This window comes from Hermetia illucens, chromosome 6, assembly GCF_905115235.1.
Source record: "Hermetia illucens chromosome 6, iHerIll2.2.curated.20191125, whole genome shotgun sequence".
NCBI classification, from domain to species: domain Eukaryota; kingdom Metazoa; phylum Arthropoda; class Insecta; order Diptera; family Stratiomyidae; genus Hermetia; species Hermetia illucens.
The window spans coordinates 95391289-95419001 of record NC_051854.1 but is presented as its reverse complement, the minus strand read 5'-3'; the positions used below and the strand labels follow the sequence as shown (position 1 = coordinate 95419001).

General features: G+C 43.9%; 1 long non-coding RNA gene across 1 annotated transcript in view; it reads left to right on the top strand.

Annotated features, from left to right (window-relative positions):
• Nucleotides 1–22463, top strand: part of LOC119659928 — a 245144-nt gene extending 222681 nt beyond the window's left edge. The window contains exons 3-4 of the long non-coding RNA XR_005250385.1: nt 22040–22159; nt 22210–22463. This is a non-coding gene — a long non-coding RNA (uncharacterized LOC119659928). The remainder of the gene's footprint in view (nt 1–22039; nt 22160–22209) is intronic.
• The last annotated feature ends 5250 nt before the right edge of the window (nt 22464–27713 follow it).

The following is a 27713-nucleotide window of genomic DNA, read 5'->3' as shown; positions in this document are numbered from 1 at the left end:
CCGAAACCTGGCTAGACGATGCTATATTATACTCCGAGCTCCCCTAAGGGTACTCCACTTTCCGTTGTGACAGAGACCGGGATGCTTCTCGTAAGTCCACTGGCGGTGGAGTCCTAATTGCTATAAAAGATTCACTCCCCGCTGAACTCGTCTTCTCCTCCTCTGGCTCTCCTTTTGATTGTGTTGCTCTTCATGTCTCCCCGCCCAACTTCCTCCCGTTCATTGTTTCTTGTGTATATGTCCCCTGTGCTAGCCCTTCTCACCTGTATGAAGAATTGTTTGACAGTTTGTCTGAACTCCTTACCGTCAGATACCCTTCCCTCCCTTTCTTCCTTTCTGGAGATTTCAACCTCCCCATGCTCAACTGGTCTAATCATCCTAGTCTTCCAATTCCTTCCAACAACCTCTCCCATTCTTCCCTCCCACTTTCTTCCTTTATGTATACTTGCTCCGCCCTGAATTTCAATACCACCAAAAACTCCTTGGGCCGCACTCTCGATCTCTTCCTTTCCAACCTACCCGAGCGCCACCTCTCTTTATTTCCTGACACATCCCCGTATGTAAAAACCGACGCTCACCATCCCGCGGTTGAATTTGAAGCGGAGCTCCCTCGTTCAAAACCCAAAACCAAACGTAAACCCACTAAGTTCAACTTCCGCAAAGCCAATTTTGATGGTCTGAACTCAGCTTTAGCGTCTTTCAACTGGGTACATATATTAAGTAATTCATCGTGTGATCAAGCTCTTAATACCTTCTACAATATCCTCTCTGATCTCCTCTCCAGTTATGTCCCTTCTTCCCCTCCCTGCCTACGTTCTTACCCAACTTGGTTCACAACGGAACTTCATATTAACATTCGCTTGAAACACACACTGCGAAAGAAGTTTCGGGCTTCTAAAAATGACGCCGACCTTGCTCACTTTAAAGCTATACGATCTACGGTGAAGTCAATGGTCAGAAAAGCGCGTAAAAGGTACCTATTGAGCCTCGAAGCCGCCCCTGCCCGCGGTAACTTAAAAGCCTTTTGGTTTCACGCTCGCAACTTTCGTAATCCAACTCAATCTGTCCCTTCTTCTATCAGCTTCGCTGACTCCACCGCCAACTCCCCACAGCAATCCTGCGACCTTCTCTGCACCTATTTCTCTTCAGTGTTTTCTCCCTCGAGCCCTTCACCCTCTACACCTTTCATAACCACAGACTCCTCCGAATCACTACCCATTCCTCTCGTTACGCCTTCCTGGGTTGAGTTCCTCATTGGTAACCTAGACCCCAATGTCGGACCTGGCCCCGATGGGCTTCCTAATCTCTTCCTCCTTAACTGTAGAAAACACATTTCCCTCCCCCTATGTATAATCTACAATAAAAGTCTAGACGAATGCTACTTTCCCCGTCTCTGGAAAGAGGCCCTTATCATTCCTATCCTCAAAAGCGGAGACCGGAACTACCGCCCCATTTCCCTTCTCTCCTCTTGCTCCGAAATCCTAGAAAGATACATCAACGACTAGTTGACCGCACACTTCGGTCACCTCATTGTCAAAGAGCAGCATGGTTTCGTGAAACATAGATCAAAGGCTTCAAATCTTCTGGTCTTTACCAACTTTGTTGCTAAACGCTTGAATTCACGACAGGAGGTACATGCTGTTTATACTGATTTCTCCAAAGCATTTGACACCGTTGACCATAACATTCTCCTCTCTAAACTTTCTTCGCTAGACTTCCCTCCCTCAGTCATCTCCTAGCTTTCCTCCTATCTCTCTTACCGTTCCTGCAAAGTTCCTTTTCATGGTCACTCATCTCGTTCCTTCTCTCCTTCCTCTGGTGTTCCCCAAGGCTCTACACTTAGCCCCCTACTCTTCCTGTTTTTTATCAATGACCTCGCCTCCATCCCCACCTGTCCGTATTTGCTTTACGCAGGCGACCTTAAATTGTTTGCCTCTGTTTCGTCTCCATTGGACTGTGCTCTCTTACAATCCAACCTTGATAATTTAGCCCGTTGGTGTTCGGTCAACAAGCTAACCCTGAATGTCAACAAATGCCACTGGATGCGCTATTCCCTTAAACCCTCCCCATCATCCTTTTCCTATTCTCTCAGTGGTCAACCTCTTTCACTACTGACCTCCTTCAAAGACCTGGGTGTAATATTCGACGATAAACTTCCTTTCAATTCCCACTTCGTTGACATCACCAATAGAGCTTCCAAAATGTCTGGTTTTATCCTACGTTCCTCGTCCGACTTTACCTCAATCCAACCTTCCTTAACACTCTTCAATTCCCTTGTCAAAAACATCCTTGAATATTGCTGTGTAGTCTGGTCCCCCTACCGCATTCGTGACGGCTGCGCTCTTGAAGCTGTACAACGCAAATTCACCCGGACCCTCTTTTACAAAAAGAACCTTCCCCGGGTTGATTATCCGTCACGACTCCGCACCCTCAATCTCCCCTCCCTACAGCAACGCCGTATCTTCCTTGATGTGTGTAATCTTTTCAAACTCTGCAATGGTCTGATGGACTGCTCCGCCAACTCGGATATTACCTTCCGTATCGCCTCGTCTCATAACACACGTAATGCGGACATTTTTGATGTACCGTTCGCCGAGCTCGAGATTTACTTTCACTCTCCGATCCCGAGGTTTTGCCGGTCCTACAATGCCCTACAGCTTGGTTCCTTTGACTCTATGTCCCTCTCTAGCTTTAAGCGCAAAATATGCCATTTACTTGCTCCTCCCTCTGAGGACAATATGTATTAAGAAATTTTCTTTCTGTGTATTGTCCTCATTAAATAAATAAATAAATAAATAAATGTTTCAAACCTCTTATCAAAGTGAAACCACGTTGTCGTGTTATCTCTTGGTATCAATCATTTGGGATACCACCTAGAAAGAATATCAATCTTCCTTCGGCTTAGGCAGCTCCCCACCTCACTCCCAGCCATCCTGAATGTTGCCCTTCTTGCCTGCAACTATGGTGGTTCTGGCTGAATTGATCTGCAGTCCCGCCTTCCTGCACAAGGTACTAGTAACTCTTAATCCAGTTTGGATTCTATCACATAGGGTATCCTCATACTTGCCTATTGTCTATGACCTTCTCCACCGCTTTGAGTACGAACGATGTTAGGCAAATTGGTCTGAAAGATTTAGGATGAAAGGGATCCTTTTTACCCGTTTTCGGAATAAAGACCCTGCCCTTTGTATATATCCTGGGGAGAAGAGGCTATAATATGATTCCTACGCCTCTCTGGATTAGTGCTGGGAAAATGCCATCTACTCCGGGTGATTTTAGTGGTTTAAAAGTTCCCACTGCCCACCTAACCCTCACTTCTGAGCATACCTCTTTCGCTAGTTTCCAGTTTTCCTTTCTTCCCCTTTATTTGTTGTTCGGGTGTCAGGCAGAATGCTCTCGCCTGGCGCCGGGAAATGAATTCTGAGGAGCACGTGTAACCTGTCCTCCTCATTCCCGAAAAAAAATGTAAAATCTTCCATCTTCAAGCAGACAGAAGATATTGCCCCGTCTTTGGCTACAGCCTTGTAAAGCATGGTTGCTTCTGTAATCTGTTCCATCCCTTCATAGAATCAGTCAGTGCATTTTTTAACCTCTGCCAAACCCCCGATTTGTTTTACCCGGTTGGAGAGTATTCGTACCTCTGTTCTCATTCCGGTCAGATTCCTGTTCCACCAGGGTACATCCCTTGATGGGTTAACTGTCTTAGCCGGACGGTTGGCCTCATATGCATCAATGACGACTGTGTTGAGGTTTTCCATCACTATCTTTAGATCTTTAGTTCCAGTTCACTCCTGATGTCACCACCCCCTTGAAGGTGGCTCATGTTGTTGTTCAGATGCATTACATAGGATTCTCCTAGGATTCCTCATTATTATTTTTATTTTATTTTTAGTTGCCCTCAATATCGAATCTGATTATTATGTGATCAGATATAGAGGACTCATCCGACACCCTCCAATTCCTGGCCAGCCCGTTCACCAGAGTATTTCCTAGAACTATGTCTAGTACCTCCTGTCTAGTTTAGTGGTAACGCCCTTTCCTCACAGTACTTCACTAGTTTAGCAACTTGTTCCGGTGGAACCCGGATGTTTCCCGGGAAGTATTCCGGTATTCCGGCTTGGACAGCCACAAGGTCCCCGGTCAGGAACTCTGAAAGATATATGTATTTTAAATAATGCTTAAGAATTATGCAAGCTCTTGGTTTTTTTACAAGAAGAGTCCCAAATTACCTGCATGCTTCCTCCTTGCAGACCGCAAATCTACCCCCGGTACACGCACGGCTCCTGAGCCAGTACTATTCCAATATTCCCGTTGGAACTTGCCCTTGCAATTACCGTAGATGCAACTTCCGCATTGTAGAAGTTTATCTGGGCTATTTTAGTGCTGGCAATTGGCTCCGTTATTGTTTGGAGCTCTTCTCCACTGTCGGAGTATCGCCCTCCTCCTCCGACATGGCGCTTTCCTGCGCGTCGCTATCCACCGAGAGCTCTAGAAATCCTAGGTCTAGGTCGTCCAACTTCTACTCTTTATTAGCCAACTGGTCTACTTCCCTGATTGATTGAGAGATCGGTATGCTTTTCACCGGGTGTCTCCTGCGAGATGTTTTCCTCGGCTTTTCACTGTACACATGCACAGTTGATACGGCAACTCCGACGTTTAATTGCCTCTAGGGATCGATCATCTACCCCAATCGTGAGGAGTCTACCCTTGCCCTCCACCTTGCTTCTGAAGACTCTCTATAATCGAGTATGGAAATCTTCATTCTGAGCGATTAGGAGATCCATGAAATCTTCTGCCTCTATTGTCGCGGCTTTTGGAAGAAAAACAATTACCATATGTGCTCCTGGTATATTATCACCAGCACATGTTAACAATTCTGCTCCTTCCCAACCTGACAATTTATAGAACTATGGTTCCAACCCACTCTGCAGTGTCTTCCACCAGTATATGACCTGTGTGTGTTCCGGTGAACACAAGTTTCGCAGTTCATCCCGTGTACATCTGCCTGACGACAAGGTTTTCTGACCACACTAGCATAGCTAATGGCGGGCTTTTTGATTCCTGCTTCACCCCTGACCTGCTCGGGATTTCCCCCCCTTGGGTTCAGGTTTAATTTTTTTGGGAGCATTCTCTTCATGCGGGCTAAGCTCTGCCGTTCCCCGCTTTCTTGGCGCCGATAAAGATGGCTTAGGTCTATCCTGAGCTGTCTTAAGGCCCTCTTCTGATTTCAGACCTTCCTTCAGGTAGCGCAGGTACCATTTAGCACCTGCACCACTGAGACCTGTCTGTTCTTCCTGACAACTGATATATTTATCTCAGATATGTCTTAGGAGGTTGGCAGATTCGGAGCTGCAATCCTCAACAATTATCTGGATAAGGCACCCTGGTTTCACACCTACAGGCCTTTTAGCAAATCCTATTTGTGCCTCTTCGCTAGTAATACTTGGATAATGCAAAGCAGCAGACGAACTGAGAAGCGGTGAATGAGGAGAGCTCCGGATCGAATCAGAAATATAACGACTACTATGACAGCTAGACTATGAATTTGGAACCTGAAACATACGCTTCCCCTGATCAGGTGCTGTTGGAGCGCTCATTCAACACGACAAAAGTACAAAATTAATGTTTTTACGGGTCAGGAAACGAAATTATTAAGTAGTGATGTATTTCATTCTCGAAGGCACGAAGGAACTCTAAAAAAGGTAGCTCTAAATGCTCCATACCCTCTTTCAGTAATGCTGCTGGATAGACGGCATCCATGCCAGCTCTCACCTTTTCATAGGTAACAAAAGCTTTCGTGGTGTTCCAGTTTCCCTTGCAGCACTTGAGTGTTGAAGGAGTTGCAAGAACCGTCAACTCTTCCCTACCACTTCTCTCGCCCGTTCTCCAAGGGGGTCTGCAGTGATTCTAGTCTGGAGCTCGTAAAAGTATCGTCGGGTTTTCTAAGAAAGCCCAACTTGGCCCACTCATCCCTCTTAAGGACTCTGCATAGCCTTGAAGTCTCTCTTTCGCCTTCCAGTTCCTCACAGTACGCTCTAGAGGAATCGCGTTTCGAGCACCTAACGAGCCTATTATATTCACGCTGTGTGCTTCTGAAATTTCACCAGTCTTTGTTTTTATTACATTTGCAAGCACGGTTCAAAAATCGCCTGGTTGATTTCCTGAGTTTTGAAGTTCCCGGTCCCACCAAGGAACCGTTTTACCACGTTGGCCTCGGAAAATAGGATAAACCTCTTCTTACCACTCTAAAAGTGTGCAGTTCAGAGTATCTAATTCGTCCTCGAGTGCCAAACGGGTCCTTAGTCGCCTAAGGAACTGTACTTTATTACTAAGAAGTTCATTGAATTTTGGCCAATCCGGTTTCCTAGAGTTCCGTGTGCAGTACATCGTGAACATCAGACTGTTCGCCCGCAATAGTCAGGTTGAATTTGAGATATCGATGATCTGACAGTGAGATCTCGTCTAGCACCCGCCAGTGTGTAATCAACACTTTTGAGATACAGATTATTAGGTCAATTACTTCGCTTCTTCTCGGTCCCACGAACGTAGATGCGCACCCTATGCTTACAGTCATGAGACCAGCTGAAGTGATGAAATCAAATAGCTTCTCTCCTCTTGGATTGCATTTGCTACTGCCCCAACAAATATGTTGAGCATCCGCATTGCAACCTATTAAGAGTTCGAGACCACTTGATTCTGCATACGCTACCAGATGCCTAAGTTCTTGCGTCGATGGAGGACACAAACAATCATAGCGTAAATAAACGGAGGCAACTATGATGTTTTCCTCTCGCCATCAATCTGTCGTACAATAGGCGACCGTAACTAAGTCCTGGGAAAAAAATTGTCCCAGCATGGTTGCCTCTAACCGTCTTGACATCAGGACAATAGCTCTCGGTCTTATGAATCTTTCATCGTAAAAGATCCTAGCCCCCTTTACTGATCCAATCCCACAGATTCTATTAAAACGAACCCACGGTTCTTGCACCGGAAAAATGTAAGGGTAGTCCTTCAGGTTCATCAGCCTGACTACCTGGAGGAGGCTCTGGCATGGTGGAGGTTGACTTGACCAATCTTTATTCTTGCCAACATAAATTTAGTCTAATGTGTTATAAAAAAACAGTTAAATGCGTATGCCGCAGTCCGCGTGTGACGGGGTTTCCCCCACGCCGTACCGCCAGAGAGTCGATCGCTTCGTGTTTGATTTCTCTGAGAAAAGCCACACTTGGAGGTACCGCAGTTTCCATGTCCTCATCTATGAAAAATCTCATCTCATCCCGCAGAGCATTCATCTGTTTTCCACTTAGAACCCTTTCTGGTGTGCGGTCTCCGGTTTGCATAAATTCGATCATTCGAACTGGCATCAAGTCAGTTCCATTCACGTCTCTAGCTTCCATTTCTTCCACCTGTTCCTTGGAAGGTGTTACTAGCAGCTAGGATCCACTCTCTAGTCCAGCTTCATTGAGATCTCCCCCGCTAATTTGATCACCACGTCCTCATTCCCAAGGTGCTTCATCTTCCTACGACTTCTTCTGCCGCCGGCTTGGAGCCTTTCCGGATTCATGGTGTCCAAGCAGATCCATTTCCACATACCGGCGTTAAACCAATAGCGTCCACATCACAGCTTCCCTTTCTTCCGCTCTTCCCGGTAAGGGTGAAGGAGAGGTTCTGGCAAGCAGGATCCAACCTGTAGTCCCCCCTCCTTAGTGGCCGAAGTACCCTTCTGCCGAGGCTTCCTCTTCCTTTTGCTGGGTAGATTTGAGATGTACTACCGCGGTTGGGCCGGCCGTAGTTGGATTTCCAATTTCTCCCAAGTTGAGAGTTACCGTACTTTTCTTTCTTTCCAGCTTCGCCCTAGCCACTAAATGTGGTGAAGCCTGCAAAATCCGCGCCTCGGCCGCGGCATGGTTGCTCATGGTCATGGATGGATTCGAAGTCTGTGACTTCTTACCATTTGGAGAGTTTAAATCCTTCGTTTCCCTATTCATTCCCCTTAGTGTAGTAGAACTACAGGCTTCCCAACCACGACAAGCTGGTGTCCGAGAGGGAGGACCTTAACGGCACTGATTGCTTTGCAAAAGTATAACCCACCACCGTAGCCTCGTCCGGAACGGGAAAATTGAGTACATGATTGTACATGATGTGTCCGGATAGTTGAGTGGTTAGAGCACAAAGCTTTCGAAGGGAAGGTCGGGGTTCAAATCTCACTGGTGGGAGTGGAATTTTTATCGTGATTTGATGTTGGATACCAGTCGACTCAGCTGTAAATAAGTACCTGAGTCAAATCAGAGTAATAATCTAGGCGAGCGCAATGTTGACCGCATTACCTCCTACAGAGTACTATAATCCTCTAGTCCACCGCTACAGTCTTGAATGAAGTGCTCTAATACACTTCAAGGCCCTGATCCAGGTGGATTGTTGCACCAACGATTGTTATTATTATTATATATGATATTCTACAGTAGTTGGCTAGGTACGAAGCCCTGTGAGACACCCGCGGAGACAACGTACTCCTTGGATCCATTATCCATGTTATACCAGAGCGTCCTTTCTCGAAGGTAGCTATCGACAATAGCTGCGGGATTAGTGGGAACGCCAATCGTGGCCAGGCACTTTCGTATAAGGTTCCAATTTGCCGAATTAAATGCATTCTTCACGTCTAGAGTCACCACCACACAATATTTGCTGGCACTGCCCCTTCAGTGAATTGCATTTTCCGCCAAGCTAGCATCAATGGTTGATTTGGCTTTACGGAACCAATATTGCCGATCTGAAAGGCCTCCCTGGCTCTCGACAATCGGGAGTAATCTGTTATAAATTACCGGTTCCAACATTTTCCCCATAGTGTCTAGAAGACATATAGGTCTATAAGAGGATGGTTCACCTGAAGATTTACCAGCCTTATGCAGAAGTACTAGCTTCTGTAGGGTATATCCCCTCGGATATGTACGCTTCGGACAATTCAGCGAACATGACCGGCCTGGGTTTTACGGCGAACTTAAGGACTCTGTTCCGTATGCCGTTCAGGCCCGAAGCTTTCTTATAATCTATTCTACTGCAGACCTCCAACAGCTTATCTGTGGTCACTGCATGAATTGCCGTCACATTCAGAGATCTCTGAAATGTGTCAGAACCCCTCTCCTGCTGGGGGAATATCCCCTGGAGGATTTTCACGAGAGGGTAGGGCACGTAATCTATGGAAATGACCGTCCTCTCAATCGTTCCTTAACAATTCTATAAGCGCTCCTTCCGAGCAGAGCTCCCTCTTTCTCCGCTGAATGGAAAGCTTGAAGCTTTTGCAGGCTACCTTGTAATCTTGCTCCTTTTATTCCTGATTACTCCGACCTACCATCCTCTGAGTCGTTCGTCTGGCAGGCTGATTGAAGGCAATTCACTATTCCACCAGTAGCTGGGTCTTCAACTGAGGAATGAGCACCTCCTAAGCATGCATGCGTCACATGCCTTGGCGATGCATTGTGTGATATGGAAAGCTCTCTCTGTGAGACGGCCTGGCTTAGTGGATCGCCTAGCCACACTTCCAAGAACCTTCCTATGTCCAATGCTTTTGCAGGCCTGCCTGATGCCCTTCCCAGCTTTAGGTGTCATGATCATTGCCCAGTGATTGCTGTTGGTGTAGTCCTCGCTAACTTGCCAGTAGGGCTGAAGAAGGTTAGGTCTACGATTGAGGGAGACCCCCTTTTACGAAAGGTGCTTGCATTACCTTCATTTGTCAACACTAAATCCACCTGGGCAAAAGCCTCTAATAGACTTCGGCCCCTTGCACTACCCTCCCTGCTTCCCCACTCGAGGACCAAGCATTGAAGTTACCTTTGGACTTCGTCCCTTTCCATCGAGAACAAGGTTGTCTAACATGTCTTCCAATTTAGACAATGTGAGACTGGGTAGGGCATAGCAGCTATACACGTAGACACGGTTTATTTTCGCCCACACGAGACCACTGGCCAACCTACTCATGTAGCATTGTATAGCTTGGCGACCGCATGCCCATCTCACCACTCCACCAGTCGAGTCTGCGACCCATACACCGTCGTCACGGTTTGTGTAAAGTTCATTTATGATGGCAATTTCCATCTGAGATTCATAAATGGTCTGCTCAAGTAAGTCCTGAGCGACCTTGAAATGATTCGTCCTGAATTCTGGGCATTTACCACTTCCGACAATATACCGGTTACCTTCTTCTTTTTCTACCATAGATATTGCCCTTATAGACTTTCCAGGTGGGATCATCCTCATCCATACGGATTAAGTGACCCGCCCACCGTAACCTATTGAGCCGGGTTTTATCCATAACCGGACGGTCATGGTATCGCTCATAGATTTCATCATTGTGTAGACTACGGAATCGTCCATCCTCATGTAGGCGGCCAAAAACTCTTCAGAGGATTCTTCTCTCGAACGCGGCCAAAAATTCGCAATTTTTCTTACTAAGAACCCAAGTTTCCGAGGAATACATGAGGACCGGCAGGATCATAGTCTTGTACAGTAAGAGCTTTGACCCTATGGTGAGACGTTTCGAGCGGAACAGTTTCTGTAAGCTGAAGTAGGCTCTGTTGGCTGACAACAACCGTGCGCGGATTTCATCATCGTAGCTGTTATCAGTTGTGATTTTCGACCCTAGATAGGAGAAATTGTCAACGGTCTTAAAGTTGTATTCTCCTATCCTTATTCTTCCTGTTTGACCAGCGCGGTTTGATGTTGTTGGTTGGTTCGTCTTCAGTGCTGACGTTCCCGCCATATATGTCTTGCCTTCATTGATGTGCAGCCCAAGATCTCGCCCCGATTGCCGCCTGCTCGATCTGGATGAAGGCAGTTTGTACGTCTCGGGTGGTTCTTCCCATGATGTCAATATCGTCAGCATAGGCCAGTAGTTGGGTGGACTTAAAGAGGATCGTACCTCTTGCATTTACCTCAGCATCACGGTTCACTTTCTCGAGGGCCAGGTTAAAGAGAACGCATGATAGGGCATTCTCTTGTCCTAGACCGTTGTTGATGTCGAATGGTCTTGAGAGTGATCCTGCTGCTTTTATCTGGCCTCGCACATTGGTCAGGGTCAGCCTAGTCAGTCTTAGTAGTTTCGTCGGGATACCGAATTCTCTCATAGCCGTGTACAATTTTACCCTGGCTATGCTATCATAATCGGCTTTAAAGTCGATGAATAGATGGTGCAACTGTTGTCCATATTCCAATAGTTTTTCCATCGCTTGCCGCAGAGAGGAAATCTGATCTGTTGCCGATTTGCCTGGAGTGAAGCCTCTTTGGTATGGGCCAATGATGTTCTGGGCATATGGGGCTATCCGGCCTAGCAAGATAGTGGAGAATATCTTATAGATGGTACTCAGCAACGTGATACCTCTATGATTGTTGCACTGTGTGATACCTCCCTTTTTATGTATGAGACAGTTAAGTCCTTGGGGTTTTAACGTAGGTACCTGTCGTGGGGACTTAATCCTACGGTCTTCTTAAGACACGGATTGATTTTGGGACCACAATCAGAGCCCCGCTGTGACACGCAAAAACGGTACCAGTTTATGCAAGTGCAGAGCTTAGCATGCATACTGGTGATTGCAAGACCTACCTAAATTTCTACCGAACTAAGGAGTACGGCACCCGTGTTGAAACGCAACACCACGCCGAGGCCCCAAGGTCTCTTCTCGCTTGAGCATCACCAACAGCCCCCATGAAGCTCCCACAAAGGGGCCAACCGCAAACAACCGAACTGTATTCATATACGACAGGAATTCTCCCGAAGTATATGAGGCCAGGGGCTACCCCGGTTCCCATGGTACCAGTATACCCCTGGTAAGGTTTCGTGGCCGAAGTCACTTCAGATGAGTCCCCGTGCAGACTCGGGTCTGATCGCCATTATTAAGCCTTAGAGCATTCGCCTACTGCATCACGGTCGGCAAGCCAATACGATACAACGTTTCCCGGTGCCACCACGTGAAGGTTCTGCTCGGCCACTTGGTTTTGGTTGAGCCGACAGGGTTGCCGCCCCGTCTTCCTCCCCGCCACCTCAGAGCACCTATGTATGAGACAGATAATGCCTCGTTGCCAATCGTCAGGCATTGATTCTCTGCTGACTTGTTGGTAAAACTTGCGCGCCTGGTGCGGTTGCTGCCTGTACTTTTATAGTTCACAGACTTGTTGGTTCTCCCAGGCTTCCTTTTTCCGTCTGTCAAGTCGCTTCTCCGCTCGACGGAGTTCGTGATAAGTTTCTGCGCATGCCCGCGTTCTTTGAGAATGCAACATTACTCGGTATGTGGCATTCTTCCGTTCCTTTGCTAGCTTACATTCATCGTCAAACCAGCCGTTCCGACTCCTTTTGCGGCTGGGGCCAAGTATGTTTGTGGCCGTATCCATGATAACGTTCTTCAGGTGGTTGTGAAGATCATTTGTTGATGCTTCATCTCCAGGTCTTCTGTTGACTGTGGTCATTGCGGCATCCATTTCCCTCTTGTAGGTGTCGCGGAGGGCTGTGTTGTGGATGGCTTCAGTGTTAACTCTCACCTGATTATCAGAGCGGATTCTAGGTGATATTGTTATTCGAGCTAGAAGCACCATGCCAACGAGATAGTGATCTGAGTCTATATTGGCCCCCCTATATGTTCTGACATTCATCAAGGCTGAGAGATGGCGGCGTTCGTTCAACACCCACGTATGTTTGTGGACCGCTTTCCGCGCAAGCGCAGAGTGCATAGCCGTTCGCTTATGTTTTCAAAGCCGATAACATCAGATTTCATTTTTTGGCTGACTAAGAAACCTACTCCGAGCACATGGTTTCCTGGATGGCCACTATAATATATGGTGTAGCGGCTCTTCTCCAGGAAACCGGTCCCTGTCCAATGCATCTCCTGTAACGCTGTTACATCAGCCCTATGTTGGGACAGGGTAACGGCTAGCTGCTTATCAGCTTCATCTCTGTACAGGGAGCGCACGTTCCATGAGAAAATGCGCAAATCGTTATTCCGTTCTTGTTGCCGAGTTCGTTGTTGTGGAATCCGTCCAGTCCGAGGCTCCTGTTGTGGCTTCGTAACAAGTTGTTTTCCGTGTAGGGTTGTCAGCCCTACCCAACCCCCAACCTGAAGGACCAGTTGGTACAATTCGTCCCATTTTTAGCCGCAGGAGACTCGCCTTCATCCTTCTCCATCTGCAGTTTTTCGTTAAGAAAGAGCTCCCAGCGGTCACCACGTGGGTACCAATCCATGTTTCGCCCTGGGACCTATACTACCCTTTGACCACCACCACCACACAGTATTTATTTAGTTACGTAAATTCAATGCCACCGATTTCCAAATATCAGACAGATACTTTTATATATTTAGAGTAAAATGTTGCGGCCATTTTCCATCAATAGACAAACGCTGTTTCCTTGGGCAATTACAATTAACAATGGCTCAAACTTATTTTCTTGATTGACAAATACATTCAAGTAATCAATAATTATCAAATCAGATTGTTTTCAGATTGATTTTTCTACCAACATGACTTCTACTTCAAGAAGTCCGAACCTCTGTACAATAAAGTAATCATCCACAACGATTAACCCAATATTCAATCAAAAAGTAGCTCTACTCCCTCAACGATGCCGAAATGCGGAAAACTATAGGAAGAACGTATATTCCAGTTATATTCTACTATCTGAACACCCCTCTTCAAAAACCATTCCCCTTTTTAATTTAGGTATAAAAAAATCCCTTGAAAGTTAGGAAAATATGTTTCAACCCCTAAAACTGTCTTATCGACTTGGTTTGTATATTAGATATGTAGCGCCATCTGGAAGCAAGTAGAGGAAGTTCTAACGAAGCTTTTTATTTTCAACCCCTAGAAATAAGTCCTACGCATTGCCACATATGGATATGCACATACAGAACTAAGAAATGCACCCTTTACCATTTGCAAGGCAGACTGTTGCACTGTACACCACGCTTATTGCATATATAGGATATGCACATACGTATGTATGTCAATTTTTAAATAACGGTTAATAATTAATCGATACTATTACCAATCTCTCCCGCCAGGTCATCCAGTTCATTACTTCGTGCAAACTTTTGTGGTCCTGGTGTAGACCATTTGAGAGAAGGCTAGACCTACCTAGTCCCCGGTATTGCCTTTCTACCCTTTCGGACAGTGTCTTCCTTACCCATCCTCATCAAGCACCCACTCATCGCAGTCTGTTGGGCCTGATTTTGTTTACGGCCTCACAGCCACGGCCAAAGATTCCCTCATTTTACAGGTGTCCGAATAGTTCTCCCTCATGTAGGCAGTCAGGGGTTCTCTGGAGAATTTTCCTCTTAAGTGCGACTACGAAAGTTTGTGTTGATATTGAAAGGCAAACCTCTTACTACAAAGACGCTATAGAATCCATAACTTCCTTTAACGACTTTTAGCTTTCATCAAGAGATCAAAATTGGATTCTGGAATGTACAAATGATCCTCAGCGGCACCTAACGAATTCCCCAGAATGCTTACTTTCTTAGAGTTGAGCAGACGCAGATGCGGACAAAATACTAGAAGGTTAAGCAAGATAAAATGCTCTTGGAAGCATCCTTTTCAACCGCGGTATTGCATTGACACTATTAACTAATATTTGATTGCCAGAAGCACCCAGCCATATCCACACCGCGTTCCTCCTTACTTTCCAATAAGCTTGCCCAATTCCTCCAAGACTCTGTGGTATATAGCCTAAGGCTGACTCACTCCTCGGTCATCCTGGAATAGTAGATTGCAGTGCAAGGCTTAATCGACAATGGAATCCTCGCCATTCCTTAATGTGTGACCTATTCACTGCCACTTCTGCCTTGTAATCAATATGTCCACGAATATCTGGTCCATACGCCGACGGAGCTCTGCAGTGGATATTATTTCAGACCAGATTGAGAAACAGTGGTCGTCACTTTCCAGATGCTTCTCTCATACACCAAGCAACACAGAGAGACCATGGGGGGGGGGGGGGGAGACAATCTTATTTCAACATTGGTGTTGCGATAGTTGCATTTTCAGATTTTGAATAAATCAGCGAAAGCCAATTTAACGAAAGAGTTTGGAAGACGATCATGACCAGGTCCGACATTAGAATATAGTTTGCCACGATCTAAGTGGTTTTTAGAAAGGTTTAACTGAAGGGCGCCACAGGTGGATAAAGGAAGGGTGGTGGAGTTATTAGGGAGGGAGGGAAGGCCAGGAGTAATGGGTCAGGAGAGCATGGGAAGATTAAAGTCGGCACAGAAGATGAAAGGAAGTGAGGGAAACAAAACGATTAGGACCTCTGATAACCTGTCGAAGAAATCCTCGTACAGCGAAGGCAGGTTGAGGCAGCAAAAATCTACATACGATATGATAAAGGGGCATACGTTGACGGAATGACTCGTATGGTGACAGAATCGTAGGTGGAGGAGGAGGAAAAGGAGGAGGAAAAGATGATTTCGACACGGAGAGGGGACTTAACAACTATTAGGGCATCTCCGCCAGTTGTCTTACCAAGCGCAGCGCAGCCTCTGTCATAACGAAAGATAGAGTAACCTTCAAAGATGCTGAGTAAATAACATGTCCCTCAGATGGAGGACGATTTTTCAGTTAGCCAGCGGATGTCATTCTTGTACTTTACCACGATAAGGAACAACACAGCCTCGCATTCTCCCTCACTCATAGAACAGAACGCTCGATACGCAGCCATGGGTCCGGAGTTAGCTAGATTTTATCACGTCCTTATGTGAAATCTCAAAAAACGTGATCCACACCGGAAATAAAGGCAAGACCCAACAGCGACACCTAAGCGAAAGTAAGTGATCACCAAATGATAATCCTTTTCGAAACAATGTCAGAACCCCTTTCGTTACGCATATTTAGAAGACAACTCTCATATCTACTACTGATCGCGTTGTAGTCAGTTTGATATTGAGGTTTTTATTATGATTATCTAGACCATGCCTTCCCATCGCATGCCCGAGAATAGTGTTGTCATAGCCCCCGTGCCCACATGCCTATGCTGTACCTATTCTGTTTTCAATGGTGCATTCTCATTATGCTTTCTGATTGAAAAAGATTGGATTTTCGTGATTCTCTTTTGGTGCCTATTTGAAATGGAACTTAGCCTGCCAAATATAGCCATATATGGTATCAAATCAAAAGCCTCTTCTAGTGCTTTCCGAAGCAGATCTTAGTCTCATCTAAACACATGTTGTAAATGGGGATAGTTCAGAACTAAAAAGTGGTCACTTATTTCAAGGACTCATCTTTAGAAACTGCCCATATAATGAAGCTACTGCTCTCTATCCCAATATCTGCTCATTACTATATTTTGTAAATGTCCCACGGAACCCTTAAGTTAAGTTCATCCAGTAGTATAGGTCATAATGTGGAGAAGCTTAGTGGAAATATAATCATTATTAACGTTGATTTAATTGATCTCATCTTCTCATTCTACATTTCAAATTGACTTTATCTGGGTTGACTTCACATTGACCGAGCCTTAAAAACATATCAGAACAATTAAGCATCTTCCTTCTCGATCACAGCTCTCAGGGATTAAGTTTTCCGGTATTTTTTTTATTATCATTTTATTATTTCTTATTATCATTTTAGGTGGCGCTGTGCTGTGCAGTTTTAATGCCACAAACTCCTAACACCGTGACTGCTGTTATTAGAGCAGCGAGGCACAGTCCAACCAAGGAAGCAGTTCTTCCACCCTACAGCTAGAGATCTCTCTAAGCCCCCAAAGAATAATTTATCCAGTTTCCGTAACCTGACTCCCCTATGAGCCAGTGCCCCATGCAGACTGCCGTAATCTTGTATGCATTTGCCCGCATCTGGCGCAAGAGCTTTCGTGATCGGGTTTTGTTATAAGCGGGCCAAATCCTCCTTTACTTGGAACAGGTGGTGAGCCTTCGCAATCTGAAGTCCGCAGCTGCAAAGTAGTGCGAGTAGACGGCACTCTCGACAGTCTCATTCTCCTGTGGACTGCAAGAGCAGAACCCGCCTGATCAATCCGTCAGCCCGCTCATTCCCCTCTATGTTCCTATAACCAGGAATTCAGAGAAGGGTGATCTTGAGCATGCTGCCCAGGTTGTTCATCGCGTTTCTGCACTGCCCCAACAGGCTGAAAGATGTCATCACTGAGTACGAGGATTTAATGGCCGTTTGACCATATTACACTTATACCCAAGTGTAATATGGTCAATATTACACTTGGGGCTCGGATCATGCCCCAGCCATCGATAGGCTTCCAGTATCGCCAGTACTGTATACCATCTACCCCTTGCACCGGCTTCACAGACCATCTATGATCCAACAGTGAAGAATACTGTGTCATAGCCTTGGAAGAAGCCGCTGGTTTTCCACTCTGCCCTCGTTGGAAAGTCCACAGCAAAGTTTCTCGTGAAGTTCAGCTTGCATGTGGCATAGTCCGTGGGGAATGCCCAGATTTCCCGAGGTGCTTCATCTAGGAGGTTACTATAGCCGTAAAGCTTCGCTGTCCAGCATCCGGACTCAAGTAGTCTGACGGTACTGCTCGCTACAATGTATTTAATGTGAAGATCTAGAGGGAGGAGATACAGGAGTACATTGAGAGTATCTGCCTGGCAGGACTTCAGAGCTCCGGTAGCACCTGCACACGTGGTTCTTTGAATCCTATTAAGCTTCTTTCTATTTTACTTTTTGTTCAAATCCTGTCACCGTACAATAGAGTCGTACGTTAGAATGGGATGAAAAACAGCTGTATAGAGAATCATCCTGGTCCGGAGACTCCATTTCTTTGCAAAGATCCTCTTGCAGACATAGAAGGCTATACAGGCCTTTTTAACCTTCATTTCCGTTTTTACTCCACGTCTATATTCGTTACTTTTTGTGCTTCCCTCATACTTTTGGGGTTTTCAATCCTGGTGGGATCCCAAAGCACATTGTATCAGACACAGATGCGGGCTCTGTAAAGAATCTGACATATCCAAAAGGACGCTCCCACATTCACGAACCTGGCTAAAATAGGGATAATAGATAGATAATAGTACATCCACTCCTCAACGGGACATTTCTGTGAAGCTACACTTAAGGGTTGACGAACCAGCATCCTCAAATTTCTCCATTTTCTTTTATCTACCACAGTCGATTCGAATGTTTATGCTGTCCATCGAAACTCTCTTTAGAGGGTAGCAGGCTATGGAAGATATTAATAAAATGTGTCCACCACCAAATACTCGGCTCATTATATAATGTTTATCTGTTTCAAATGAAAATAGTGTTGAAAGTTACAAAAATAAAAATAAAGTTATTCACTCTCAAATAATTATAGTGAAGCTCATAATTGTACTATTTATTACAGGATGAGCATTTCAATTGAAGCGGTCTTACCAGAAATGGAACAGTCCAGGGCGCTCGTGGGGAGATATCAACCCTGCCACTTGAAGGATTGTTTAAACTTCGCGAAAAAGAGCCTCGAATCGAGTCATTGAAGACTAAATTATGTATCATCCGAAAAAGCTCAGGATATATACCGATACTCTCTACAGATTCTGTGAGGAGAGTGGCGAAACCTCCAAACATGTTCTAAGATTGTGTTCCTCACTTGTACAAAGTAGGTTGAGGAGGGGGGAAGGGGACAAATTTTCATGAAGAAATATCAAAAAATAATACAATGGCGGCAATTAATCAAAAGCGTCTTGGAAAAAAGGAAAATTGCGATGTCTCTGAAATCAAAAAAATCAAAGTTCTTTCATGGGACAATCGCCAGGCGTTACTTGGGAGGTTTTTTTGAAATATCAATTTTCCTTTTTTAGGAACACTTTGAAGTGAAAAACGCGATTTTTGCGGAAGAAAATTAGCTGCAAGTTGCTGCAAAATAAAAAATATTAAAAAAATCATTGATGCCAGAACCATAAACGATGTTGCTATCGTCCATGATGTCGAAAGCATTCTTTTGTTCCTGTCTACGACGAATCCTGCCTTCTTTAGTCTGTTTTTCAGCTGCTTCATTGCAGACACAGGCCACATAAGCTGCAATCTTGATGAAGATAGAGATTCCCCTAAAGTGCTTTAGTGAGATTTCCCATTCCAAATAATTGCTCAGATCTTCAGAGATAGGCTTGATAGCATCCAAAACATCCTTGGGAAGAGAACTATATAGCATATGTGTTTAAAGGAATCCGATGCGTTAGTAGGTGCAGCTTTCTACTATTCACACCATGACTCCGCGTTAAGTCATGTATGAGATGCGGTTGCTTAAACCACAGTATCTTTGTCAGTTTTACTCTTCCTGCATCTCAAATTTTCAGAAAATATTCTCGAAAGGTTCTTCCTTTCTGACAATCAAATAAAAAAAATTCAAAAAAAAATTTAAAAACGTTACCTACCGCCCCGCCCCCTTAAAGCACCTGGGAGAATATTTAACACCAGATGTATCTACCATTTTATCTGATCTTCTTCCTTATTACGTTCCCTCCTACGCTTATGCTTACACTCTTACCCTGTCTGGTTCACCACTGAAATTCACAAAAAACTACGTCAAAAATAGACTGCGAGAAAGAAGTTCCTGTCTTCTAGAAACGTTGCTGACTTAGTTTTTTTCAAATCCCTTCGTTCCTCGGTCAAATCTTTAATACGTAAGTCCAGGCACGAATATTTGTCCAGCGTGGTAGATTCGCTGAAGCGCGGAAATCTGAAACCTTTCTGGTCCCACATTCGCAACTCCCGCTGCCCCGCCCAGTTATCCCCTCCGTCCATTAAACTCTCTGGCTTCTCAGCTAACTCCCCCCCACGATCTTATGATTTACTCTGCCGCTACTCTTCGTCAGTCTATGTTCCTCCCCCTTCCTCCGAATCCCTCCCGATAGTAGATGTAGCCTGCCCCGCATCGCCTACCATTTCCCTTCTTACTCCTATCCTTGTCGAATACCTCATTGGCGAACTTAATGCCAAGGACGGACCTGGCTACGATGGTCTTCCAAACCTCTTTTTGATCAAAACTGGTAAGTCCATCTCCCTTCCCCTATCTCTTATTTTCAACAAAAGTCTTAAAGAGAATCATTTTCCCAGCTTGTGGAAAGAGGCTCTCATTATCCCCATTCACAAAAGTGGCGATCGTTCGCTTGCCGAGAATTACCGTCCCATTTCCCTCCTCTCCTCCACTGCCTCCAACCTGCTTGACTTTACCAACTTTGTCGCCAAATATCTAAATTCACGGCAAGAAGTGCATACCATTTACACTGACTTCGCGAAAGCCTTCGACATTGTAAATCACAAGATACTTCTATCCAAACTCTCGTCCCTAAATGTTCCCATACCACTTGTTTTATGGCTTGCCTCTTACCTTTCCAACCGATACTGCCGCGTCTCTTTTGACGGCTGTACTTCCCGCTCCTTCTCCCCCTCTTCTGGCGTCCCACAGGGGTCTATTCTGGGTCCTTTACTATTTTTATTTTTTATTAACGACCTTCCTCCCCTCCTTACTTGTCCCTGTTTGCTATATGCAGACGACCTTAAGCTGTTTTCCGCTATATCGTCGCCTATGGACTGTGTTTCCCTTCAGTCTAACCTGGACACTCTGGTTCGTTGGTGCTCGACTAATGGTTTAGCGCTAAACGTCAGAAAGTGTCACTCTATGTGCTATTCCATAAAGTCCTCACCCACTTCTTTCTCCTACTCGCTTAACGGACATTCCTTATCCTGCTTAAATTCCATTCAAGACCTCGGAGTCACTTTCGACAATAAGCTCGGCTTTGACACCCATTGCCTCGATGTCATCAATCGAGCTGCAAAATTGTCAGGCTTTATTCTTCGCTCCTCCTCTGATTTTGACTCCATCCAACCCTCCTTAGCTCTCTTCAATTCCCTTGTGGGGAATACCCTCGAGTATTGCTCCGTGATCTGGTCACCCAGTCGTAACTGTGATTGTCTTGCCCTTGAAAAAGTGCAACGTAAATTCACCCGTGCTCTCTTCTTTAAGAAAAGCTTCCCTCGTGTGGATTACCCCTCCCGCCTCCGCTTTCTAAACCTTCCCTTCCTACAACAGCGTCGATCCTATCTGGATCTATGCACATTCTTTAAACTTTCCTCGGGCCTGATGGACTGCTCCACCGCTGACGAGATCACCTGCCGTCCTGCGTCTTATAACACACGTAACGCAGATATTTTCAACGTGCCCTTCGCGGAGCTCGAAGTCTATTTTCATTCACCGATTCCCAGGCTTTGCCGAAATTATAATGCAAAACAGCTTGGTCCTTTTAACTTCCCTACTTTAAGTAGTCTTAAACGTAGGATAAGTTTTTTGCTTTCTCCTCGTCCTGAGGACAATAATTAATTGGAATTCTCTCTCTTTGTTGTCTGTTAATTAAATAAATTAAATCTTATAATACTTGGATAAAGGGAAAATGTTAAAATTCCTAGATTGACATAATATAGTGAATAGGTATACTATGATCATTAAAGGGACACTGTAGCTCTTCCAGGAGCCAATGCAACTTCCTTTGACAGTGTGGCTGTTATACAGGTTGCCTCGTTCATGACAGTAGAAATTTTAATGGTGGATTAGTACCACTTGTTTGAGGAAAATTGGTAAAATCTAGATGAAAAATCAATTTTGAAATTTCTTTAAACGTTGAACAGTTATAGTGATGTTGACCTTTACAATTAAAATAATGTCCATTTATTTTTACGTAGTTTTCGAAAATGGTATTAAATTAGGGATTAAATGATTGAGAGAGAGAAAAATACTAATTTGGTTGGGAAGGTCAACCTTTTTAGCATTATTCATGAGAAACGCTGTAACTCTGTGACGGTAAAAGATGGAGTGCCCAGTCCATCATTAAAATTTGTACCATCATGAACGGGACACCTTGCATATTTGAGGCAACTTTGATAACACTATGTTGACTGTAAAGTACTCTTCAAATTCCCTTTTAAAGGTTTTACTTAATCAAAAAAACTGCATGTGCCAAGCAAAAATTTTGTTTTAATTTTTTTTTTTATTAGTACTTTGAGATTTAAATTATATATATATATATTTAAAAAAAAAATTAATGTTTTTTAGAGTTTGCTGATCAACATCACAGCATGATCTTCAAAATTGAAGTCCCGTTTTTATCATAAAAGTATATAAATCACAAGGATGCCTGTCAATGACTAAATAAGGGTGGAGAAAAGTGGTTAGGTTGGTTGTTAAAATGTGGTTTTACGAATAATTATTTTTTCTCTTTTTAGATTACAATAACACCGAGCGGTATAATTTGAGTCAATCCCTTCAACTCCTGAAAATAAACGTGCTAAAGTTAAAAAAAATGTCGATTGTCATATCCGCACCACCAACATAGTAAAAATGCCAAATCCCCAAATCAGATCAGAATAGAAGTGGAGAAAGCTTTATATAGTTACTCATATACAGGATAAAGAACTTTTTGCGGGGATTATCAAACTATATATAAATTGTCAAAACATTAAATTAGATAAAAAAAACGCTCGACATTCAACATTCTTGGCAATAAAGGATTATCCATGTTATAAACAAGAAAAAATAGCTGCAACATTTTATCTAGGCTAAATCTGACATCATTTGTTTGTTGCTTCTATAAAAAATTGTGCTTAATGTTTTATTGTCTCTTGCTCTGAATCATGATGAAAATTTGAATGTGACCATGGATGAAGTTTGGTGGTTATTTCCCAGAAAGGGGTTAAAAGAGCTGATTTCTAGAAAATGTACCCTTATTGAAGAGAGCACTCTGATGAACCCAAAAGTTGGTCCCGAAAATTCAGTATTTTTGACTTCAAACGAAACAATTTTGCCAACAAGGCAAAGCTCCCTTCGATATTTACATGTTCGAAAGAAAAATCTTTAAAAAGAAAAGATAAATACCACGAAATAATTTAGTGTAGTCAGAAAAAGCAACTGACTTCAGACAGAAGTCAATTTCAGAATTTTCCATTTCAAATTCAGACTTTTCCATTTCAAAATCAGAATTTGCCAGTTCTGATTCAGAATATTTTAAATGTTCTAGTTTTAGGTTTTATATAACACACTGGATAAGGATGGATCTTAATGTTGATGTTCTCGGTTTTATTGAAAGTGTACGTGAAGAGAATATTGAAAGGGCGCTGGCGAAAATGACGGAGGCTATCTCATGGCAGTGTGGTGTGCATTAAATTGACCGTTCAGCATGGCCTTAAGAAGTTGGGAATAACCCTTAAAAAATCAACTGTCCAGGTTGATTGAATAAATTGTAATGATAAGAGTGGAAATAGGAGATCAGGTCGATCATCATGAGTGGCCGAAAACGACCTAGAGGGCAGAGCTGCGGCTAAATTGATCGTGAAGGTCCGCCCACAAAGATTGAAGCTCCATCAAAGTGCTCGGTCGACACGTTCTTGCACGCCTCTGTGCTTGCCAGGCTCGGGAATGTGGCGGGGTCCTTTGAGCGCTTTGATCCGTCACGCTTCAGTACTCAAAACAACGTGTCTATTCCGATGCGTGGGTCCGCACCGGATTCTAAAATAGACATTAATTAGGATTTCGCGCCGGCCTATCGAATGATAAACAGAACGCGAACTAAATTGGAAAATAGAAAGGAAAAGAAAAAACCGGTTCGACCGCGCGCGTGGAGCCGTAAGTCTCCGGGCCCGAGTGCCGCAATCAAGGAGGGGAAGATCCACGACGGATCACCGTCTCAACTATCGTCTCTTCCGCCTCAGATCTTATATGAGGCGCGGCCTCTGAGGTTCCCACCCTTCCTCGACATCCTCAGGCCAGTTATTCACTTTGAGGATGTTCCTTTATATAGAAGTTCCGCCAGAGAAAGAAGGATACGAAAGGGAGGAAGTCCTCAAACTACTATTGGACTATTTATGCATCATTATTCATCGTTTGAGCGAATTTCATAACAAGTTATAACAAAGAAAATGAAAATAAAAATAAACAATAGATAGAATTCAAAGAAGGAAAAGAAAATAAATAAAAAAAAAATAAAATAAAAAATAAGAAAAAAAAAATAAAAAGAAAATAAAAACAATAACTCACCCAGGACGTCACTCCGAGCTCGGATTGATGTTGGTGTACAAAATTCTAAAAAAAATTTTATAAAGAAAACAATTATATAAAAAATTAATTCATTCTTATCAATGTATGTTACTCTAACTTGATCATTCGTTCTTGGACACAATATGAACCACTTGGCGTCCAGCAGGCGTATTGCGTAAATTCTTACAGAAACGATCTATATATTATGCTAGAATCCGCACGTTTCTTAGCTGTTCAAAATCTGTCCTTTTCTATTAACGAAAATTTTTCCGGAATTTCACCACAACGTTTGAAAATCACAATCAATCCCGTCACACAAAGCAAAGCACTGTACCTTCGTCTGTCTGAATTTATTCAGAATAATTCCTTCGAAATACATTCGAATGATGCACGATGCGGCGTCAGTCTTCTGGGTCGGATTCCTCTATTTTCCTTCCAACTGTCACTTTTTCTTTTTTTCTTCCCTCCCGTCTGGGCCGCTTCGCCTCCTCTTTTTTCTCTCCTGGCGCACCGCTTCAACACCTTCTCCCTTTTTTTCTGCGCCGCTCCAGCACTTTCTTCTTTTCTTCTGCCGCTCCAGCCCCTTCTTCTTTTCTTCTACCGCTCCAGCACCTCTTCTTTTCTTCTGCCGCTCGAGCACCTCTTCTTTTCTTCTCCACCTTCCAAGAAAGCCAAACCAAAACTCCCATTTCTTTTTTCCTGCACCGCTTCACTTCCCGCTACATAGCCTTTCTTCACTCCTAGGCAATGTTGCAGCAACATGCGCATGCGCCTGCAAAATTCTACTGAAAATCGTTGAAAAAGGAAGAATTATGCCAGAAGTCTCACCAACTAGGCTCCAACAAAACGGGAGAAACCGTTTGTCGACGAATCGGGTTTCAATCTTCATCTTTGTAGAACGCAAGCTCGTTCTCGACACGGCAATTCGGCTTCCCTAACCCCCGCCCACCTATCAACCAACCAACCAATAACCAAAAAGTTGTCCATTTTAAAATATATTTCTACGGTCCGCAAACTAGGATAATTGCAATTCATTCAGTAGTTTTTTTTATTCATTAAAGAAGCCTTAAAAAAACACCAAAATTCGGAAAAAAAGTTTAACACGGCACCAAAAATTTACCTTTCAATATTTTTTAATATTCCTAGTTTGCGGACTGTAGTTTAGTCTTGGTTTTAAAATACCGTTCACTTTTTTCTTTAAGATGATCGTAGCGCCCTCTAGCGTGGCAGCATAAAAACACCTTTTTTTTGGGGATGGGTGTATAAATTGCCCTGTATTTCAATAACGAACTATGCGATCGGGCTGGAAAAATTACTACGCATGCTCAAGACAATAATTAATATACGGTGAAAAATTCGTATTTGTATCTTCATTCAGTAATTCACAAAAAATTTAAAAAAATAGCCAAAAAAAAAACGGTTTTCACACGGGATGACCCCCTTAAACGTCAAGTACTTACCAAAATAAAAATTTTACGTCAATAACTAAAATTATTTCACGCTTATCTACTTACAAAAAAACTGAAATTTATGAAAAATCATGAGCTGTGCAAATTTCTGACATAGAATCTCGTCCTCATTATTCAGCTGCTGACTTCTCGCTTACTCCCGATAAGTGTTTGAAAGTAATTAGTAAGCCCACAATTTAAACTTCTTAATCATCATCATCATCATCAACGGCGCAACAACCGGTATCCGGTCTAGGCCTGCCTTAATAAGGAACTCCAGACATCCCGGTTTTGCGCCGAGGTCCACCAATTCGATATCCCTAAAAGCTGTCTGGCGTCCTGGCCCACGCCATCGCTCCATCTTAGGCAGGGTCTGCCTCGTCTTCTTTTCCTACCATAGATATTGCCCTTATAGACTTTCCGGGCGGGATCATCTTCATCCATACGGATTAAGTGACCCGCCCACCGTAACCTATTGAGCCGGATTTTATCCACAACCGGACGGTCATGGTATCGCTCATAGATTTCGTCATTGTGTAGGCTACGGAATCGTCCATCCTCATGTAGGGGGCCAAAAATTCTTCGGAGGATTCTTCTCTCGAACGCGGCCAAGAGTTCGCAATTTTTCTTGCTAAGAAGTTTCCGAGGAATACATGAGGACTGGCAAGATCATAGTCTTGTACAGTAAGAGCTTTGACCCTATGGTGAGACGTTTCGAGCGGAACAGTCTTTGTAAGCTGAAGTAGGCTCTGTTGGCTGACAACAACCGTGCGCGGATTTCATCATCGTAGTTGTTATCGGTTGTGATTTTCGACCCTAGATAGGAGAAATTGTCAACGGTTTCAAAGTTGTATTCCCCTATCCTTATTCTTGTTCGTGTTTGTGTTTGATCAGTGCGGTTTGATGTTGTTGGTTGATTCGTCTTCGGTGCTGACGTTGCCAAACTTCTTAATACTTATTATTATTATTCTGTTAAGGGAAAGTCGCACCGCGTCCTTGAAGAACTATTGTGCCCCTTTTACTGGTTATAGTGTACCTATTGATCATAGTATCTCAAGAAGGCCTATAACCGTTAGGAACTTTAGTATGTTCCCTACTTCCAGATCTCTCAGCCTTGCATGTGGTAGTAAGTGTTCTCCCAGATGCCTCGACCTACTTTGAACAAGTGCCGGACACTGTCCCAGGACGTGTATAGAGGTGTCGTCCTCCTCCACACAAAACCTGCAGGCAGTGTCCGTAGATATCCCTAGCTTCCCTAGGTGATAGTTCAGCCGACAATGACCAGAGAGAATTCCTACTATGATTCAGAGGTTCTTTTTGGTGAGGTTTAAGCAATCCTTTGTGCGTATGGGTTCGTATCCCCCAATAAGCACCCTGGACTGCTCCATCCCTGGTAGGCCCACCCAATATAGTTCCCTCAACCGTTTCTCTTCGTTTCTTAGATTCATAGCCATGAAACCGTTTCCGATTCCACAGAAGGGTTCTGGCCCGTGTAAAGGCATCCCTGCTCCCTTCTTGGCTAGTTCATCCGCTGCCTCGTTGCCTTCCAACCCAACATGGCCTTCAACTCAAAGTATCCAGACCTTGTTGGACGAGCCGAGTGTATTCAGTCTCTCAAGGCATTCCCATACCAGTTTAGAGTTCACCTGGTTGGACCTAAGTGCCTTGATCGCTGCTTGGCTATCGGTGAGAACAGCTATCGTCAGTTCACATTAATGAGGTTCTGCATGAAACGACGGAATTAATTGTAGTCAGATATGTATACACAATTTTATATCTAGAAATCATGAAAAACAGCAGAGATTGAGATTACATTTTTTCCTAGACCATGAAAACAAAGGATGACAAAAAACTAACGTGCAGCTCAGATTTCTCGTACCGCATAAGTTCGACCCATATTCAGTGATAGAATGTTGATATAAAATCGAATAGTAGAACATTGAAAAAACTTTGAATTTGAGCTGGAAAATTCTGATTTTGGAATGGAAAAGTCCGAATTTAAAATAGAAAACTCTGAAATTAACTTAGAAAAGTCTGAAGCCAGTTTGGAAAACTAGAAATTGTGACCGGATAAAAGGGTGGAAAAAATAGCTAACGAGCTAACTTGGCCAGCGACTTGAAAAGTTTGCTCATTTAATGTGGTTTTCGAAACTATGCAACACTTGCCATGTATTCATCAAAGAAAAGACGGCACTACCATTTTACTGAACACAATAGCCTTTAGATTAAATAATGGCGGACTTCACGAG